Below are 15,945 nucleotides of genomic sequence, written 5' to 3' on the forward strand. Positions count from 1 at the left end.
AAGAATTTCAAGCAGATTTTGTCGTGAGAAATGAAGCCCCAGAGTTTAGCTAGTCAATGGCTGAGAGTTAGGTAAACAACTTTCCATTTAAAAGGTTCAGGGAAGCAGAGCGGTAACATTTCGAGTGTTGGAGGCGTAATTGAAGAGGCGAATGGAACTCATTTATGTTCGGGGCAAGGTAGTGCCAACTATTGCTGGGAAATGAATGAAGATTAGGTAGGAGGCAACACAATAAAAAGACCAACTCTAATCCCCTTAACAACTGAATCCACGCCTTCATTAAAATCTAAATAATTTACATGACACCGATGTATCTTTACTGGCAGTTTTCTCCTGTTCAAAACGACATAGGCTGTTTCTCAGTCCAAAAAAATGTGCAATTGCAACCAGTTTGTGTGCATCGTGGGATCGTGATTTTCACAGTGAATCGCATTTCAGATTAATAGCAACACATAAGGAAGAGGAACCCGAACACCAGGCGTGCTATTATCTGTCTGAACTGAAGAAAATAAAAGTTCTGACGCTTTCTCTGAGCAGTTGTTACTTTACCACTTAGATCCACGGGGGACAGTTTGTTGCGTTGTTCATGACCTCATTGTTGATTGAAGGACCAGCCGAGGGGCTAATCGGTTCCAAAGGTGTATAGAGGGTAAGGATACCCTCGCAAAAAGAAAAAGTTCTAGAGGGGACTCAAGGCTCTCTAAAAGTGGATCGGAAGTGACAGTGGCCCAGAAGTTGGTCTGGTCATGAAGCGATCAGGAATGTAATGTTGGAGGGAACATGTGTTGTGCTAGACAGGTTCATATCCGTGGAGGGAGAGTACGGTTTAGTTACAGGGTTGGATCACACGACATGTCCCCCGGGTGTTTCTGGTGACTGGATTTTTACAACAGTGTAACACGTACGTGCTCGCTGCGCGCGAGCCTTGTATACCGAGAGCAATCGACCGGGAATATGCTACCGTCAATGTTGTGCCCTATATATGCCGCACAGGTTACCAGCGTTAATGCCGTTCCATACCAGGGTAGCTAATTTCGACCAGCAGATGCGGAACCATATCAATAAGGTCGCGATGTTACAGGAACCCTGGGCAGTCGTAGGCTGCGGAAATGCGAGTGTTTACCACTAGGGAGTTGGCCAAGGCAGCCGTTATCATAATATTACTCGTCTAGATTGCGTCTGGGTTAGGAGCCTCACTAATGAAGGGGCATATGTGTCTTAACCACGGAGCCTTTGCGACAATGATTTTTTGTAAGCATATACTCATACAAGAACCGTGGGTTGTTGGTGGGGTAGTCAGGGGCCTAAACTTCCAATATGCTGGCCTGTTGTATGGCAATGGAAGTGATCAACCCCGCTCCTGCATGGTAGTCTCAAAAGACTTCCAGGCTAATTTGGTTATATGGCGACACCTTATCGGCTAAGCTAACCATAAAAATTCAACAGGGAAATAAAGAGATACTATGGTGCTCTGCATATTTTCCCTATGACGCAGAAGACGTTCCCAGTGGAACATTCATCAGAGCTATCCAATATGCCAAAAGTAGAGGCATGGGGGTAATAGCAGGATGTGATGTCAACGCTCACCACATATGAGGGGGAAGTTCGAGCATACGCAAGAGGATCGAGACTACTGGAGTATCTAGTAGGAACCGATTTGCAGACCCTTAATTTGGGTAATGAACCCATTTTCTTCAACGTGGTCAGGCGAGAGGTCATCGAAATTATGGTGGCATCTCCTAATATCGCGGCTTTGATCGGAGAGTGGAGAATATCAAACGATATTACACTCTCGAATCACAGACGCATTGATATCGTAATGGGCATGGATCCACCTCCACCCACTCCATTTCGGAATCCGCGGAAGACAGATTGGGTGATGTATAAAATAGAATTGAGCGCCCGAGTCACAATCCCTGGGAAGCGCATCAAATCCATTGCCGGAATTGAGAAAACAACCCAGATGATCGCAACTAGCATGAGTGAAACTTTCGAAGAAAGCTCTCCACTCAAGATGTCAAAGAAGGGTGAAACATGATAGTGGAACTCGGATTTGGCAACAGAGGAGAACGACAAGGATGCTTCTCAATCGTGCTCTGAAGTGTGATTCCGGCGCTAGCTGAAATCGCTATAAAGAGGCATAGAAGGTTCTAAGGAAGAGCATAAGATCGGCTAAACGATCATCATGGAGACGCTTTTACGAAGAGACTAACTCTCTTGAGGCAGCCTCAAAGTTGAAGTGGATTCTGGTCAAAGAACGTAGCCAGAAACTGAGTTATTTACGTTTACAGAACGGGAGGTACATAGAAAGCGATGAAGAAACGGCAAACCATTTGCTTGAAATGCACTTACCAGGCAGCATCCAAAATCTAATCTCGGGGAGAACAGGTGCATATAGCCCTGAACCGAAAGACCGGAATCTGGCATACAAAGTAGTATCACCCGAGCCAGTAAAATGGACATTTAACTCGTTCCATAGATACAAGTCTGTAGGTCCGGATGGCATCATTCCTGCACTAGTAATAGAGGCTAAAAGGACTAGTAGATCAGTTTATAAGGAATACATTCCTAAGTAGCCATTTCACTGTAGGCAACACGCCTACCAGAAATCCACAGAGACAGCACTCCATGAACTTACGGCAAAAATTGAAAAGACGATGTTCGAAAAAGGATAGCTATACGCTACCCATCTTAGCAGGGACGAAAATCCAGCTGGTACAAACAATTAAGTATTCAGGAGTGTACCTCATCTCCAAGCTAGTATGGAACCACCATATTGAGGAATATTGCCAGAAATCCTGCCGATTGCTCTGGTGCTGCAGGACTGCGAAAGGTAAGACCTGAAGACTCTCACAGCACCAGATTTATTGGATGTATACATCCATAATAAAATCCATTTTGAAGTATGCATGCATCGTCTGGTGGCCGAGACTGAATTTTGCTAACAGCAGGAAGCTGCAAATGCAGACTCAGAGACTTGGTTGCCTAAGTATTACTGGAGCAATGAGTACTACGTCGAATGCGGCACTTGAAGCTATCCTTAATTTACCCTCCATTCACTTGGAGGTGAACCGGAAAACAACCAACGACACATGTAGGCTCGATACAATTGGTGCGTGGAAAGGCGGTCAATCATACGATCATGCGTCTATCTGGAAATTCCTTCACAAACATCCGGTAGCCCTGATGCCGACCGATCATATAGTTTCCAGATTCGTCTTTGAAAAGACATACACTATCGTAATCACGGAAAGAGAAGAATGGTCGACAAATGGCCATTAGTCTTTTTAGATTATAGACTTAATAATCTTCACTGACGGGCAGTCATGGGGGGTGGATCGGGCGCATGGGTGTTCTTAGAGAATCCGATTATAGAACTGACCCGACCCCTCGGAAAAATGACGACCATATTCCAGGCGGAGATAACGACGACGACAAACGTGGAGAGGTCGCACAACTCGAATCTGTTCCGACAGTCGGGCGGCATTATCAGCATTAAATGGCAACGACATATCAAGCCAGTTGGTGTGGAGTTGTCATCAGGTGCTGCTGAAACTTGGCCGACTGAACGAAACATTCCTAATGTGGGTGCCGGGGCACACTAACATCGCTGGCAATGAGCAGGCTGACAGAGTGGCTTGCCGAGGGTCTGAATCCACAATGGTGAGGCCAGAACCAGTTTTTGGAATCTGACTATCTACTGTCAAGTCTACTCTGTGAAAAAGCCTAGGGCCACTAGAGCGGCATTTTTGTTGTCCCTTAAGAAGTGGGACATGAAAACCCTAGTAGGGCTTTTAACGGGACACTGCTTCTTAAACTACCATATGGAAAAGATTGAGGTAGTGGTTTCGGCTATGTGCAGCCAATGTGAGGAGGTGGAGGAGACGACCCTGCACTTTTTATGCAGCTACCCGGCATCCTCAGATCTCAGACGAAGACACATTGGTAAGATTTTCTTCAATGAAGAATCTGCACACTCTGTGCCTCTGGAAAATGTTCTCAGATTCGTTAAAGCCTGCGAACACCGTAGGCAGGAAGCCATTGAATAGGCGATTTACGGTGATAGTACAATGGGCCTAACAATGGCCTGAACGGTCGGAGTTGCGGCTCCTCCCAGTAAACTAAACTAACTACCTAACTAAGCATATACTATCCGGCTACAAACCATGTGGAGCCGTGTATTGTTTACCTGGATGATGTTGCTCGGATGGAGAAGAATTTGTGTTTGTGCTTTTGTCTGCGGATGAGAAAGTAAGGTTGCTGAATGATCAAAAAATAGCCTCCGAGGCATGTCAGTGAACGAATGCTCTTCCCAGTAAGCAAAAAAAATCCGTCGCCTAACGAATGTTGTTGATGTTAACCAACTTAGGCTCGTATCGTGTTATAAAGAGTTACTTAGGCAGGACATTGGTGAGCACCGGGGTGACTCATGCGAAAGCGTCAACCAGATCTGTAACACAGAATCTGTAATGTGTGAACACAGAATCTGTAATGATATGACATGCTGTGTGAGTTGCTTCTAATATAAGGGCCTTCTGAGTCTCCAGAAAATCGCGCCAAAGGTGTGGAAGAAATTTCTTCTCTTCTATATTTACCGATTTTAAGGTCGCCTATAATAGCACGGCCGTGTACACGGCCGTATCACAAAAAATTAATAAGACTGACTAGGCCAACACCAACCACTGTGTGAGGCCATATAAAGGCAGTATGGATTACTTGCAAGACCTTTGGTTTCTTAGCAAGAAAAATTGCAGACTCTTAGTGTCTCAGCGGGGCTCTGATTGTGGTCACAAAATCAATCCGTGTCTGTAGAGGACCGTAGGATTAAGTCTCACGACAGGTACCTACGTCAAACACCATGGACGTAACTGTCAGCGCAACTGAAGTCGAGGAGGCAATAAAACGAATCAAATCGGGGAAAGCCACAGGAGCTGACAACATCGCATCTGAGCTCTGGAAAGTGAAAAGCTGGCACCCAACACTGTGGCTCAGTGAAATCTTTAAACGGGTTATTGAGGAAGGAAAAACACCATCTGACTGGCAAGAAAGTACTACAGTTCCAATATAGAAAAGGAAAAGTAATCCAGCAGAATGTTCAAATTACCGTCCGATCCGGTTACTTTCCCAAACCATGGAGATTTTTGAACGCATTCTTAACAACCATATTCACGAAATCGTTGAAATAACGGTGAATCGAGCAGGATTTGTCAAAAATTTCGAAACTACTGACGCAATAGACGCTGCGCGGTTACTTATGAAGAAACACCATGAGAAGCGTCGCCCTCTTTACATTGCATTTCTGGATCTAGAGAAAGCGTTTGATTGTGTGCCACACGAAGTCATCTGGTATGCCCTACGACAACACTTAGTGCCAGAAGAACTCATGCGCTGGATTCAATTGCTCTACCATGATCCGAAAAGTAAAGTTCGAAGTATGACGGGTGTATGAAAACCGCTTCTTGTCTCTGTTGGTGTTCATCAAGGAACCGCCCTCTCACCACTCCTCTTTGTTTTTGTTATGGACACCGTCACACGGGACATTCAACGTCCAGCGCCATATACACTGCTGTATGCAGATGATGATTTCCTAGCATCTAATAGCAAAAATGATCTCAAGCAACTTGCCCAAAAATGGAATGATCGCCTCAAAACTGAATTTCTGACAACCGATCCCCATGAAACAGGCACAATCATTGTCAGCGGCAGTGATCTGCCCAGGACTGAGCGATTTTAATATTTCGGATCAACGCTATCAGCCGATGGAGAACTGCGTTATGAAATTGCTTCACACATTAACGCAACCTGGATGAAGCGGCGTTGCACAACTGGTGTTCTTTGTGATCAACGTATCAACGAACGTCTCAAATCGAAAATTTACCGCAATATCGTCCGTCCTTCCTTTGTTCTGAGTGTTGGCCGACTATAAAAGACAATAAACGGCGTCTTGCGGTAATGGAGACGAAGATGTTGGGAGCTTCACGGGGGTTGTGGTTGCGTTCAAGCGAACAGAGACCTTCAGGTCTTAGCGTGGTATTGCGTTTCAACACCTTACTAGTTCGGTAGAGATTTAGGTAGGTCTTGCATCCACCAGTATAAATGCTGAGCCATTCACCTGGTATAGAGTGGTGCTGGTGATTTAGTTAATAATCGACCACAGGATATGAATGTGGAGTTCTCCACATTTCTCTTTCTCACCGAATGCACTCAATACAAATGAAAAACAAAATATGTAGATGTTTGTCGTCCAGTGTACCGGGTTCGAATTCTGCTTGATTCATAGATGTTCGTGTTCATCTCTGAGCTTGTCGCGCTGTTGTAGGCTCTTGAACATAATTAAGTGTAGGAAGTATAAGAGGAAGTGCAGTCTATTGAAAATTAGCAAAAAAGGAACGAGAAAAAAGAAGAGAATCCTCCAGAAAAAAATGAACAGGAAGCTATACAGGAAACAATAAACAACTTAAAATTTTTAGCGCTGCGCCTCTAATTACACATTCAGATTGTGTCAAATCGATAAATGGATAATTGTAGAATATGAATCTATATTTAAAGAGGCAGAATATAATGCTATTGAAGTATAAATAGAATGTAAAGAAAAACGGCCGATGACCAATTGGGAATGATGCAACAGAACATGTCAGCCTTTGAAGCGGACTTAATTCTCGACATTATCACATATATTGCAACATACTAAGCTGCTGAAAAATTGGAATTACATGGAACAGTAAATTACCCAACGAATGTTTCTTAGATGCATTCCCAAACCATGTGTTGTTCCACAGAGTCGTGAACTAAACTATTAGCAGAGTTGAAACACTAAATGCATTTAAAGCAGGCCATAAAAGTAAATGGATCGTGTTAGAAGTTAGTGGAAGAGTAATCGAGCGAATAATGTTGTTTAAATGGTGTTGAAATATCAACTGATAGCGAATTGATATGGAAATCCGAAATCTTTTTTTAGAATAGCAGATGAGTCGCAGAATAATTTATCCACCGTGGAAACGAAGCGCTTTTAATTGACTTCAAAACCTTGAGTGTCTCCACCACCTTGAATTTCAAATTGCACGGAGTTTTGGTCAGCAATTTTTGACCGGGGTCATGTGCAGAGAACAGCTTTTTCGTCAATTCGAATTGCGTTTGGAGATACGTAGTATCAATTAATTGTGACCAGTTGCAGGATGCATAAATTATTTTAGACGATTCCCAAAAATATTTCGGTGTTTATTTTACATCGCCGATCTCTACTAAAAAATTTGCATGGGCGTTTTTATGGCCAAGCGAAAAGGGGCTCAACCCGTCATCAGTCTGCAAATTCAGCCAGATAAATCGCATCAGTAAGTTCCAATGTCGCAGAAGATCCAGATCATTTGGCATAGTGCCCGGGAGTAAAACAGCAAAATTCCGTAGTGAAATATTCACACTGTATTCACTAAGAAATTCAGTTTTTGCAGTCAGTTGACGAAGCCCACGAAAAAGTCATTTTCATTTATGGGAAACGCTTTCAAGCGAATAATGGGCATACCCAGACCGCACTTTCAGATAATTATGTGTTGGTAAGAACCCATAATACTAACTACAGTTACACGGTTATAAAATTTATTTTACTGATCTCTAGAAAGTATGCTACTACATTTGTAGAAAGCGCTGGAATAGAATTGATTTGATGAGGATGGTCCTAGAGATAAATATATCAGTCAGTTCCATCTGTACAAAGCCCAATGGCACTTTCGGAGATCTTCAGACCATAATGTTGCTAATGTGTTGCTATAATGATAGCAACACTGGTCGTGTCTGTTTCGAAAATCTGCTGAAGAATCGATTAGTATGGCACAGACTATAAAATAAATAATAAGTCTAAGAAATAAAGCATCAAATTATTGTTAACAATGCAACCAAATCCCAAGCACCCTAACAAAGAATAAGGGCACCTGCATATGCGATTCCCTTGATCATATTAACCTTAGTTCTTTTGTAGATCCACAATACACTAGAACCATATGTTAGGATGGGACAAACCACGCTTGAGTACATCCAAAGAACCACGCTCGGCCGGAAACCCCAAGCAAACGACTTCTTGCAGGCTCAGTTCTATGCTTATTTTTCAATTCAACTTCAAATCCTCACACCCAGATACTTTGCATTGGAGGAAAGTGCTAATCTGCCCATTTGGCCTCTGGAGGTTCAATTCATGGCTGATAAAAAGCATCCCCGAATCTGCATCTTGGCAGTCCACAGGCACACCTTCCCCAACGCCTCCTACATAATCTCACCCATAACGGAGTGATACACCCTGACACCAATTTAATCAAGGGGTCGTTTGAGGTATTTAACGGGTTAATCACATTGGAGGATAACCCCCTAGCTGGAGGTAAACCTGCGTCCTAGATAGTAGCCTCGAGAAAGCCTCTCGGTGAAGAACAAACCGAGGGTAGTCGGTACATCGGAACCGTCGCCAACTCTCTGCCGACGTTGATGAGGTAATAAGAGTCTAGCTCTGCCAAGATGGTATTTGTGGGGTGTATCAAAACCCTGGTCGGGCAGTGTGCGGTATTAGTAGACCGCGCCAGCGCAGAATCTCGAGATCAGCTATGTGTAGATCAAACCTCAAGGAACTGAGATAGTGGCTTTATCTCCGAAGGCAAACCCTACTTTAGTGAGATTTCTATGGATAATAATTCACAAAATTGATAGAATTAAAGGGAAAGAGGAGGAGTTGACTGCGTTTGGGCGCAGCGAACGAGGTAGCAAGGGCTGAACCACCCGACAAGACGACAGGACGCACAAATAAAGGGTATGCTTTGCAAAATGATGCACTGCCGATGTGGTGACTGCAACTCCGGCAACTTATAGTGTTCAGTAGCAGTCAGTAAGGTTTAAAATGGACTGAAGGAACTGGAAGAACTCCTGGACCGCTTTTCTTTTTACAGGTGGACATGGAGCATTGGAAAACGCGCAAAAAAACCGCCGCGCTTCCTGCTGAGAACACCAAAGTGCCAAACGGAAACATGAAGACGCGTCTGAAGGAAACTCCACCCAATTAGTCTGCAGGACAACGAAAAAGACAAAGAAGGACAAAAGGAAACAACACGCCACGCCGTCAAACACCCGTCTGCCCAAAGTCAAGGCCACGAATGGTAAATCATCATCATCATCAAAGGCGCAGCAACCGTATCCGGTTTAAGGTTGAAAGCTGTCTGGCGTCCTGACCTACGCCATCGCTTCATCTCAGACAGAGTCTACTTCGTCTTCTTTTTCTACCATAGATATTGCCCTTATACACTGGATCATCCTCATCTATAAGGATTAGGTGACCCCAGACGGTTGGGGTATTATAGATTTTGTCGTTATGTAGTCTACGGTATGGTAAATCATCAACAGAAAAGACAAGGAAACGAAGATGAAAAAACCAGGAAACAGACCGCCGGCCCTGCTCAGTAAACCGACAGAAGGCAAGACATTTGCGGAAGTTCTCAATGAGATCCGCTATACCATCAAACCCGAAGACAGTGACGCAGAAGTGTCTTCCATACGAAAAACAAAAGCTGGTGGAGTCCTCAAGGACAATTTACAAGAGAAAAGACTGCATTCTTGTCTAGAGGGTATGTGCTCTCTTGAAATCGAGATCTTGACTGTTTCGCAGAAAACGTCGAAGTGGAGGAGACCAACAAGCGTGAATTTCCGGAAGTAAACAATTCCCGAATAGGCATCACCTTTGGAAGTTCTCGAAGCCAAAAACTCACTATGGTGAAAGTCGCCGAACAATATGCGAGGAAATTCCCTAACAGCGGGAAAATCAAAATTGGATGGGTTACGAATACTGATAGCCCCCACCAAGGGTTCCAGGCACTTAGACTATGGACACATGTCTACAACTTGCCGCGATCCAACAGAAGGACATCATGCTGTAGATGCGGCCAGGTAGGTCACCAGGTGAAGATTTGCGACGAAAAAAACAACTACCTTCTTTGCACGGATTGTGACGCGTCTGATGAGAGCATTACATACACTGTGGGCTCAGAGCGGTGTCCAGACTTCAGGACCAAACAAGAGCAAGATTGGAAGCAGCTAGCTTTATCCATATCCTCCAAATTAACATCCACCGAAGGGCAACCGCTTACGAGTTTCTAGCGCAATTCACTCCGGAGATAAAAGTTGTTCTGGTGCTAATCAGCAAACAATACGGAACAAGGACTTCATGGCATCTCATCCTATTATTTTTAACGTATATCTTCCACCGAATGGGACGGGGAATAGAGAACCCCGTTTTGGGCACGAAGAGTCGAATCCGAGTAGAGCCCTTGAATGGGACATGGCTTACCCAGACTCCAGAGGGAAACGGATCCTAGATACACCGAATCCACGCTATATTCCGACATCCACACTGGCGTCGACGATGGACGGGTGGCAACTTCTAGCAGACTTTTCGACAAATGACCACCAATACATTGCGTTCGAAGTGGTTGACGCAATTTTCCGGCGTGCACCAGGCCGGCGCACCAGGAAAATCGGAACTCTGCGGAAACAGTGCGCACCCATTACCAGACAGATGGACCGAATTACGTACGATTTACGAGCACTATTCCCTAGACACACAGAGCAGGCAGCTCCACGATAGATACTCTTATGGAGGCGCATTCAGTTCATTGAGCTGAGGCACACAGCATACCCACCTCGACGACCAATGCTCCTCGTAACGCTTGATGTCAGAAATGCCTTCAATACCATATGATTGAGGGGGAAATATGCTGGGCACATAAGAATATTCATTCCACAGACCGCGATAGAGGATCAGAGCAGTATGGGGATCATGTCGGAGGTAGCAGAGTGATCCATTCTAGGGTCGGTCGTCTACAGTAGTTCCTACGTTTTGCACTACTGCTCAGAGGTATAGACTGATGCTCTTGGTGAAGTGTATCGAAAACGCCTTGTCCAAATGCAGCAATGGGGAGCATTGCAGATGGCGTCTGCCTATTGCATTGTCTCAGAATCGACCGTGATGATGATTGCAGGAGTGATCTGCGTTGCTTTTCTTGCTAACGAGCTAACGAGCCTTTGGAACCCGCAAGGGAGATGGTTGCATTCTTGGCAAAACGAATCATCCAGATTCTATGTGGGCATGGAAGTTTTCACTTTTAGCTGTACAACATTGGGAAAGCACGATCCTGTAACTGTATATTCTACAATGGAGTGGTAGACGACACCAACACACCTTTTTCTCTAGGACGTTTTCTAGGGTATTCAACAAGAAAGAAATGACGCTGATTGATCGCTTTTACTATGAAAACCACGATTGTATATCTCCACGAGTACGGTACATATTCGAACGGCATATAGTTTCAGTGAATTTCTACAAGCCACGTGCAAACTTTTCTATCTGCTAAAACACAAGTGGCTTTATGCAGTCTGGACTCGGATACTTATATTTGGAGAGAGATAATCTCAAACGACTGGGGTTACATAACCTAAAAGCCAGAATTGCAGGATTGCTTGCGGTCCTGGTAGTCGACTTATACCCCATGAGGGATTCCTTATATCCTTATAGTACATTTTAACACTTCCCTGATTGACTTCCTGAAACTGAACAGGCCTTCGTTCTTCGTCTTTTAGCAGGAAACAAGAATTTAAAACCTTGTACTAACCATCACAATTCCCTGAGCGGATGGCTTAGATTCGACACTTATCTAAATCAAATTCCATCCGAATGTCACGGCTAAACATGTCTACAATTCGCAACAGACGCCTAAGGTGATCACTATCAAATTACAACTTGAAGTCATCTAAATACAACAGCTCGCACTTAGCAAGTAGGCTTTCAAAGCCGTGCTCTCTAGCATCATTCAGTAGCTATAAAGGGAGTTGAGCGACGTACAGAACCAAAGAGAAGTTAATAAATCACCTTGGAAGATGCCTCTCCGTATGCAGATACACTCTAAGCTGTTAGTACCCTCAGATAAGCGCACTGACAAGATGGCACCCCACCTTTCCATGAGTGTTGCCAAAAACTATCAGTTTGGAATCAATGCAGTACAGAGGGAGAATATCGATTAACCAGGTGTACGGGACGCTGCCAAAATAATAATAATCGTTGGCGCAACAATCCAATTGGATCAGGGCTTTGAACTGTGTTAGAGCACTTCATTCAAGACCGTAACAGTACACTACAGGATTACAGTAACCCATAAGAGGAAATGTGAACAGCATTGCGCTCGCCCGAGATTATTACCCTATTGCCTGTCCTACAACTACCAAGTCGATAATGAATTGCTTTTTGCAACCCCTTCATTAAAATTGACAGCCCTTCTATTCCTCAACCAGAATATTTTTTTCTCGAGTTGCGCTTTGGCTCTTCCACTTTATAATGATCGTTATGAATTTATACAAGTCTGGTAAGCAAATAATCGGATTTGTGTCTGTTTTTGAGACAAGGCAGGTAATTCCTGTAATGAATAAGGGTGAAAATTCTGCAGCCGATCCAATTCCTTCAGCTGCCCTCCTCGATAACCTCCGCAAAATTCATGCCCGACGTAGTGGAATGGTGGGTTCTTTCAGTGGTAATCCACTCAGTGTGCTGGATATGCTGGGCAGGTAACCCGCAAAATTCACCCCAAACTTCCGAACACATCTGGAGTAACTTTCGCCCTACCGTCGAAAACGACATAAAATTTCCGCTTTAGTGTGTTCAGAATTTCAACTGTGGATGGCATAGTTCCGGTGAACCATCTGAACTTTGTTTTTCACCCGTCTACTGACATTGCCAGTGCTGATTTGAATCAGCCTAACAATGTCATGCAGCAATGAATTGCGCCGACGTTCATGTCGAATTTTCCTTGGAGGATCTCTTCGATCAAACGACTAACGCGAAAGTGAATACTCTGACAGTCACGACAGTAGTTTCAGTAGCAATATATCTTCACACATTCGTGATTTCATCATTAATTGTAGATAAAACTCACGGAGTTGCTGGAGATGCACAGGGCCTTGAAATACCTGGCCTTTGCAAAGGATTCATTTCCGAGAATTATGTACATGCTCTTTGGAATTCGTCCCGAACCGGACGTAGACTTCAGCCAGACGGTGAAGTAGAGTAGTTCGACAAGTACTAACATTGTTGCATGCAATGCGGCATGGTGTTGTTGTTGTCACCGCTTATGCTACCATTGACTCTTGATCATCTTGATCATCCTCTCGGAGGAAACCAGCAAGTTATTTGATGTGCACTTTAAGTTTTGCCGCTCCGCTACCGTCTGCTTAAGGGGATCATCGATCTTCATCCACCTACAAGCACTCTTTTGCCACACCAAGTGAATCCAGTCCGATTTCATGGAGCTTTCCCGACTCAAAAGCGGACTCTCTAATCCCACCTTTCCAATTCCACCAAGCACTCTCCACCTGTGCGGCGCAGAGGAGGTTAGCTGTTCACTTGGAGTCCCTCCTGACCTGAAGGAGCTTGTCTTTATCCACGCGGACCTTCGTCAAGCATATGCAAGCAACTGGGCTCCTTGGAATGTCATCGTATGGGACAATCTTAAATTTCACGAACCGAGAAACTCCCTAGAGAACTGGTCCTATCATACTATTATGTGGTAACCACGGATCACCTAGAAGAAGAAGGGATCACCCTATTCCACCTTGCAACCCAAAAATTGACCAGCTCCGACAGTCTGACCTTAACGCTGGTCCATATCTTCGGCCCAGTTTGACGTTAGCGGAACTGCCATCCGTCAGCGCTACACTTAAATAAATCCTGACCTGCTGATTTCGTTATTATATTGCTCAGAAATTGCCTGGTATTTCACAAAGTCCTTTCCGTCCGCTCCTGGTCAGTACCGGCCTCCTTATTCTTTGCAATCTTGTTCAGAATATGAATGGCCTTTTGGTACTGGCTCTTCAGGAGAACTCCAGGGGATTTCGCCGACCTTCGGCAGCATTATTACTTGGTCTTTGTCAAATGAAGTCAATGTCGAGTCCTTAGATAGATCCTTAGTTAACCCGATGGGAATGTTAGGTGTAGCTTACATCCGAAAAGCAGGCTGCAACGGAAAGCATCTATGTAGGATTGAGGGAATGACAATCTGAAGTGACGAAAGATTAATCAACAAACATGTGGGTCATGCGTTTAGTCCACTTATTGGCAAATGGTAAACTTGAGAGGCTTCCTAGGGGGAAAGTTTCGAGCTGAACCATAACAGAAAAAACCACAGATTCTTGAAACTCTTGAATTTAGGGCAAAGATGGGTTTCATATCGATCCCAGGTTCTCCCCCAAATTTCAAATCGTGCACACCAGAGTCAACTAAAAATTATCGCTTCTGATCCAATTGATGGCCTTCCTTGTGCAAATCCTCAAGGCGACATACATTTAGTTCGCAACAAGTCTTCCCTCTGCTGACGCAAATCCAATCCCAGCCGTGAAATAAGCCAAACTTTTCATTTCCTGCCTGCACCCGTCATTGATAATCCAATTCAAGCAATTACCGGGGCAAAGACAAACGAATTTGCCTGGCTCTGCGAGTCCCATTCAAAAATGCAAAGCCGTCCCGCTCGCCCGGAGACAAAATTAACGCAGGCCAGGCTCTCAGACACTTTATTGTGTTTTTGCCTAAAGTAGGGTCACATTGGCCACCAATTCTGGCTTCGGAAAGAAAAGCAAACGCAGAGGAATCGGGCACTCAGTTACCTGCACTCAGACCTGGCGTCGTTGTTTGTTGGTGTGGGATCTGGAGCCAGACGGCGTTCGATCAACTTTCTATTCCGCAGAAACCGAGCACTTGTCAGGTGAACTTTGTTTGGGCTTCAGAGCTCGCAGCTACGTAGGAGATGGACTTGTCTCCGCGGCTATTTTCGCACATGCCATGGAGGCGTTCGTCCTCGCGACACTGTCCTGGTTCTGCTGTGTTTACTTCGCGTTCTTGCAGTCGCCTGTTGGCCAGCAAGACTGTCCCGACTGCGTTGCCTCCGCCAGTTGTCCACAAGCCGCAGCTCACTTAGCACTTGCAGGCACTCACTCCAAAACAACAGAACTTCAAGGGCTGCCCGCTTTTACCCGCAAAACTATTCTAATCCGCTAGCAGCCGTTCATTGCCCTTCGCTGGGCGACTTCACGCTTGATCCGCCGCACCGACTTGGTACTCGCAATTCCTCCGCGGGGACTCTAAACGCAACGAAATTCTCACACAATTTCCCGGCAGCCCGTGCGATCCATCTCGCCCATGCACTTTCCACACTTTGCACTTTTCCTCGAGACTATTTCGGCACACACAACACAAACCACTCGTCGCCTGTTTATCCCCTCCGACTTTTCTAGCGCAGAAAATCGATCATTTCCCAAGATTTCACGACATTTCCATGGGAATCTCACCGTGAACAGGTAGTTTGCACGGTCCTGGGTGCCTCTGGCGTGCCGCCGTGAGTATTTCGGCTGGAAATCGGGGCGAATAACGCGGAACTCACGCAATCTGACGCGACGACGGCGACACCACGGAGCAGAGAAATCTTTGTGCGGCCGTCGCCATATTCTTGTGTATATTTTTGATGCACCGATAGAATTGGAGTTATAGATTAGCCGGGGGAAGCGCACAGGGCGGGGGTGAATCGTATGACAGTCGGAATTAGTTGTGAAGTCTGGTGGAAATGTGTTTGTGCGCTCGTTCGTTTGAATTCTGGAAGGTGGCGCTGAAGGCGACATTGGACTAGCATTCACAATAGTAGAAATTATATTGCGTCTTGCGAGTAATGCCGGGACAGTTGACCGTTGAGAAAGTTTCTCCCAATAATTCTGTTTAATTGGAGAAACTGTAATAGTGACACTGCATTTTCCCATCGTATGACGCTCAAATGGTAGTAGAAGGTCTTGACTTCCCAATGTAGCTTTACAAAATCGGCCATCGAATCCTTCTCGCTATGGTCGTTGCAAATTTTTAATAATATGCTGCTGGAGTGATAACCGGCC

General features: G+C 44.9%; 1 protein-coding gene across 2 annotated transcripts in view; it reads right to left on the reverse strand.

Moving 5' to 3' along the window:
• Nucleotides 1-15,596, reverse strand: part of LOC119659304 (signal peptide peptidase-like 3) — a 76,434-nt gene extending 60,838 nt beyond the window's left edge. The window contains exon 1 of one of the 2 annotated variants that reach the window (XM_038067319.1): nucleotides 14,674-15,596. The gene's annotated coding sequence lies outside the window, so the exon portion shown is untranslated. The remainder of the gene's footprint in view (nucleotides 1-14,673) is intronic. The other variant, XM_038067317.1, reaches the window with a different exon arrangement.
• Nucleotides 15,597-15,945: the final 349 nt, after the last annotated feature.

Source organism: Hermetia illucens, chromosome 6 (genome assembly GCF_905115235.1).
Source record: "Hermetia illucens chromosome 6, iHerIll2.2.curated.20191125, whole genome shotgun sequence".
In the NCBI taxonomy this organism is placed as follows: domain Eukaryota; kingdom Metazoa; phylum Arthropoda; class Insecta; order Diptera; family Stratiomyidae; genus Hermetia; species Hermetia illucens.